Here is a 6,241-nt window from a genome sequence, read left to right as displayed (position 1 = left end):
TCTTCAATTCTTCCAAGCATTAGGACTATAGAGCAAATATCACTGTCCTTAACTATCTGCCTCACTTAATCCTAATGAGTAACTATAAGCAATTCTCCAGGGCCCTGTCCTTTTCTTCAGTCCCTTTTATGGAAAAAAATATATAAACAAATACACATATTATTTAAGTATTTATATTATTGCTTTATTTTTTTCCATAGTTCAATCTCAACTGAGCCCTAAATCCATCTGCAGCCTCACCATTAATCCTTTGTCCTGTACCAATCTTGTAAAATAACCTGTGCCCCCCTGCCACCACCATCTATCCTATCCCTGACCTATCCAAACCTTACCCTGCAATTAATGACCTGGTAGCCTACTTCACAGAAAATAGATCCTTCACATTCCCTCATACCACCTTTAAATGTTTCTATATTTCTACTTCTCCCTACTTCTTTTCCTTTTGAGCCCAAGGAAGAAGTGTCCCCACCACTTGCAAGGATAACAGTATCATCTGAGATCTTAACGCCAGACTCTCCCCTTCCTTTTCTTCTTTCCCTTGTTCCATTAAAGATTTATTTCTGGACTTCAAGCCTTCTTTCTTATGGCTCCTGAACACCAATTGATAAACTTTTCCACGACCATCTCCCATCCAAAAACAAAACATAAAACAAAAACTTTATTGCCATCCTACCTTCCCCTCAAGAAAGTGGTATCACATCCCTTTTTCCACAAGGTATCATTTCTCCATAAAGCACATTTGTAAAGAGTACTATATGCTTGCTTTTTCCACTTGTTCATCATTTGTTTCTCAGCCTCTTTCAATCACCTATTTCAATCTAGTTGCTATTTCCCTCTACTGGACTGAAATTACTCTCTCAAAGATCAATAATGACCTTCCAAATTCCAAATAAAATACATTGTTCTCAACTCTCATCTGTTTCAACCTCTCTTCATTATTGGACATCACTGACAATCAATATACTTCCCTACTTATTCTTTTTTCTGTAACCTATTAAATGATTTTCCCCAAGGATCTCTACTCCACTTTTTTTATATCTCCTCTCCTTCCTGACCTGTATTATCTATTCCATATGCCCTAATTAATATCTCTACGCTGATGACTCCTAAATCCTTATCTCCTAATAGGTAGACCCATACTTCTAGTTACCTATTAGTCATCTCTCTAGAATGTTCAGCAAATATTTCAAATTTAAGAAGTCAAAAAGCTGCACGTTAAACTCATTTACTCAGGTTGCATACCTCAGTCATCCATGATTTCTACCTTTAACTTATCACTGACATCCAAAGTGACTTCTTTAACAGTCTGTCTATCCCACCCATCCTTCTTGCCCACTGGCCTAGTTCAAGCCCTCATTATTTCATCTGAAAAATGACAATAGGTTCCTTTTTGACCACCTTACTATATGTCAGACATTACGCTAACTGCTGAGAATACAAAGAAATAAAAGAGCCCTTGCTCTCAAAAATCTCACAGTCCAGTGTGGGAAACATAACTAAACAGATAATTATAGTACAACATGAAAGGAAAGGTAACAACAAGGTCCTATAAAAAGCACAGAAGAGAGATTCCTAAGCCAAAAGGCAGGAGAAAGGAGGGAGGTATGTAATCCGTGAATATCTATGTTAACATTTCTTGGAAGAGGTTATTGACATATGAGTCTTACACAGTGAGCCCCAGAAAAAGGGGACCTAGGGGGGTCTGACTGGAGAGAGGGAATATTTTGTATTTTGGGAAATGGGGGCAGCATGAGCAAGGCACAGAAGCAAGTGCTATCTGTGCGGGGGAGAGGGCTGAAGACAATCAGGGATAATAAGCAGTTTTCTTTCTTAGGAAAGGTTTTCGTCACAGCAGGGAATAGCTAGAAATCAAAGTGAAGGATCCAAATAATGGAAGAGTTTGTATGCCACGCTAATCAACTAGAACCTTAAAATGTAGATAATAGGGAACCATTCTTCATATTTGGTTGTAGCTACATAACTTTAATAGCTCTGTGGAGAATGGTTCTGAGGCAGGGAAAGAAATGAGAAGGTTACAGCAGTAGCTGAGGTGAAAGATACTGAGGACCTAACTAAGGAAGACAGGAAGAAATTCAAGAAATACTTAGGATAAAAAAAATCAATGATTAATTGAATGACGTGGAGGCTAGAGAGTGAGAAATCCAGCATCTCCCTCCCTCTGGTCTCTTCTCTACCAAATCCTTCCTCTACACTATCAGTATTATCTTTCTTATCATTCTGATTCTATCACTACTCTGCTTATTAACATTTGATAGGACTCCCATTCCTGTGAAATAACGTTCCTTAGAATAGCATACCAAATCATTCACTGCATCTGCCCAAGAAAACTTTCAATCCTCTTCTTTCACTACCAACAACAAAAACCCTATATTCCAGGCACAAGATCACTAACTGCTCCCTGAATAAAAGAAATGCACTTAAAAGAAAAAAAATAACTATTTTGATTCTTTTAGAATATTATTATAGAAAATTTATAAAACTGAAGTGTGAAAAAAAAAAAAGAAAGCCACAGATAACATTATTTCATAGAGAAAATGACTCTGAAATCATGTTTGTCCATATCATTTCAACCAGCAAGGTCCTCTTCTAGAAGTTTCTTCTAGAAGTAATTATTTAGAAAAGCATCTGAAATACAGTGAAAGCATTTTGTACAAAAATGCTTTGGAGAGCATTATTTCTAATATAGAAAAAATAGAACAACCTAAATATTTCATTCATTTTTTATGTATTAAGCACCTACTATGTACTAGACACTGTTGTAGGTGCTGGGGAATTGCAGTGAACTGACAGGGAAAAAATTCCTATATTCATGGAGCATACATTCCAGCTTAACATTATTGTTAACTAAATTACAGAGCTTCCACATAATGGACTTCAATGGAGCCATTAGAAATCAGGTTTAAAAGAAATGTTTCAACATATGGGGAAAAGACTTAAAATATTTGGTTAGAAAAGCTGGTTAGATATCAATGTTTATAAAACTATCCCAATTTTATTACCTATGAATAGAAATAAAATTGGAAAGAAATGCCCCCAAAATTACAGAAGTAGATCTCAATGCTGGGTACCTTTCCCTCTTGTAGATTAGACTGTGATCCTAATCAAGGGTATGGAACATGTTTGGATTATAGTATATAATTAATAAGTATTTTTTTCATTAGTCAAAATAAAGAAGCATGAAAGAAAAAAAGAACTTCCTTTTTCTGTTTTTAATCTCCAATAAGGAAAATTATTATATTTAAAAGTATTGTGCTAAGTACTGAGTATAATGAATAAAGAAATTTAGTCCTTGCCTTCACTAAGAGTCTATTGGTGAAGACAAACATTAAACACAGAAATAAGGAATTTAAAAGTTAAAAGTATAAGTGCTAGGAAGAAGTTGTACAAGGTTCTCACCTTCCCCATTAGGAAGATAAAAGTATCTTACATCTTCACTCCCATTTTTATATGCTTTCAGTTTTTCACCATTGAGAATGATGTTTGCTGTGGGTTTGTCATATATGGCCTTTATTATGTTGAGGTAGGTTCCCTCTGTGCCCACTTTCTGGAGAGTTTTTATCATAAATGGGTGTTGAATTTTGTCAAAAGCTTTTTCTGCATCTATTGAGATGATCATATGATTTTTCTTCTTCAATTTGTTAATATGGTGTATCACATTGATTGATCTGCGTATATTGAAGAATCTTTGCATCCCTGGGATAAATCCCACTTGATCATGGTGTATGATCCTTTTAATGTGTTGTTGGATTCTGTTTGCTAGTATTTTGTGGAGGATTTTTGCATCTATATTCATCAGTGATATTGGTCTGTAATTTTCTTTTTTTTATAGTATCTTTGTCTGGTTTTGGTATCAGGGTGATGGTGGCCTCATAGAATGAGTTTGAGAGTGTTCCTTCCTCCTCAATTTTTTGGAAGAGTTTGAGAAGGATAGGTGTTAGCTCTTCTCTCAATGTTTGATAGAATTCATCTGTGAAGCCATCTGGTCCTGGACTTTTGTTTGTTGGAAGATTTTTAATCACAGTTTCAATTTCCTTACTTGTGATTGGTCTGTTCATATTTTCTGTTTCTTCCTGGTTCAGTCTTGGAAGGTTATACCTTTCTAAAAATGTGTCCATTTCTTCCAGGTTGTCCATTTTATTGGCATAGAGTTGCTTGTAGTAGTCTCTTAAGATGCTTTGTATTTCTGCGGTGTCTGTTGTAGCGTCTCCTTTTTCATTTCTAATTTTATTGATTTGAGTCATCTCTCTCTTTTTTCTTGATGAGTCTGGCTAACGGTTTATCAATTTTGTTTATCTTCTCAAAGAACCAGCTTTTAGTTTTATTGATTTTTGCTGTTGTTTTCTTTGTTTCTATTTCATTTATTTCTGCTCTGATCTTTATGATTTCTTTCCTCCTGCTAACTTTAGGTTTTGTTTGTTCTTCTTTCTCTAGTTCCTTTAGGTGTAAGGTTAGATTATTTATTTGAGATTTTGCTGGTTTCTTGAGGTAGGCTTGTATAGCTATAAACTTCCCTCTTAGAACTGCTTTTGCTGCATCCCATAGGTTTTGGATTGTCGTGTTTTCATTGTCATTTGTCTCTAGGTATTTTTTGATTTTCTCTTTGATTTCTTCAGTGATGTCTTGGTTATTTAGTAACGTATTGTTTAGCCTCCATGTGTTTGTGTTTTTTATGTTTTTCCCCTTGTAAATCATTTCTAATCTCATAGCGTTGTGGTCAGAAAAGATGCTTGATATGATTTCAATTTTCTTAAATTTACTGAGGCTTGATTTGTGACCCAAGATGTGATGTATCCTGGAGCATGTTCCGTGCACACTTGAGAAGAAAGTGTAATCTGCTGTTTTGGGATGGAATGTCCTATAAATATCAATTAAATCTATCTGGTCTGTTGTGTCATTTAAAGCTTGTGTTTCCTTATTAATTTTCTGTCTGGATGATCTGTCCATTGGTGTAAGTGAGGTGTTCAAGTCCCCCACTATTATTGTGTTACTGTCAATTTCCTGTTTTACAGCTGTTAGCAGTTGCCTTATGTATTGAGGTGCTCCTATGTTGGGTGCATATATATTTATAATTGTTATATCTTCTTCTTGGATTGATCCCTTGATCATTATGTAGTGTCCTTCCTTGTCTCTTGTAACATTCTTTATTTTAAAGTCTATTTTATCCGATACGAGTATTGCTACTCCAGCTTTCTTTTGATATCCATTTGCATGGAATATCTTTTTCCATCCCCTCACTTTCAGTCTGTATGTGTCCCTAGGTCTGAAGTGGGTCTCTTGTAGACAGCATATATATGGGTCTTGTTTTTGTATCCATTCAGCAAGCCTGTGTCTTTTGGTTGGAGCATTTAATCCATTCACATTTAAGGTGACTATTAATATGTATGTTCCTATTACCATTTTCTTAATTGTTTTGGGTTTGTGTTTGTAGGTCCTTTTCTTCTGTTGTGTTTCCCACTTAGAGAAGTTCCTTTAGCATTTGTTGTAGAGCTGGTTTGGTGGTACTGAATTCTCTTAGCTTTTGCTTGTCTGTAAAACTTTTGATTTCTCCATCGAATCTGAATGAGATCCTTGCAGGGTAGAGTAATCTTGGTTGTAGGGTCTTCCCTTTCATCACTTTAAGTATATCATGCCACTCCCTTCTGGCTTGTAGAGTTTCTGCTGAGAAATCAGCTGTTAACCTTATGGGAGTTCCCTTGTATGTTATTTGTCGTTTTTCCCTTGCTGCTTTCAATAATTTTTCTTTGTCTTTAATTTTTGCCAATTTGATTACTATGTGTCTCAGCGTGTTTCTCCTTGGGTTTATCCTGTATGGGACTCTGCGCTTCCTGGACTTGGGTGGCTATTTCCTTTCCCATGTTAGGGAAGTTTTCGACTATAATCTCTTGAAATATTTTCTCTGGTCCTTTCTCTCTCTCTTCTCCTTCTGGGACCCCTATAATGTGAATGTTGTTGCGTTTAATGTTGTTCCAGAGGTCTCTTAGGCTTTCTTCATTTCTTTTCATTCTTTTTTCTTTATTCTGTTCCGCAGCAGTGAATTCCATCATTCTGTCTTCCAGGTCACTTATCCGTTCTTCTGCCTCAGTTATTCTGCTATTGATTCCTTCTAGTGTAGTTTTCATTTCAGTTATTGTATTGGTCATCTCTGTTTGTTTGTTCTTTAATTCTTCTAGGTCTTTGTTAAACATTTCTTGCTTTTTCTTGATCTTTGCCTCCATTCTTT

Source organism: Balaenoptera ricei, chromosome 1 (assembly GCF_028023285.1).
Source record: "Balaenoptera ricei isolate mBalRic1 chromosome 1, mBalRic1.hap2, whole genome shotgun sequence".
NCBI lineage: Eukaryota > Metazoa > Chordata > Mammalia > Artiodactyla > Balaenopteridae > Balaenoptera > Balaenoptera ricei.
The sequence above is the reverse complement of the archived record's forward strand: the minus strand, read 5'-3'. Positions refer to the sequence as shown.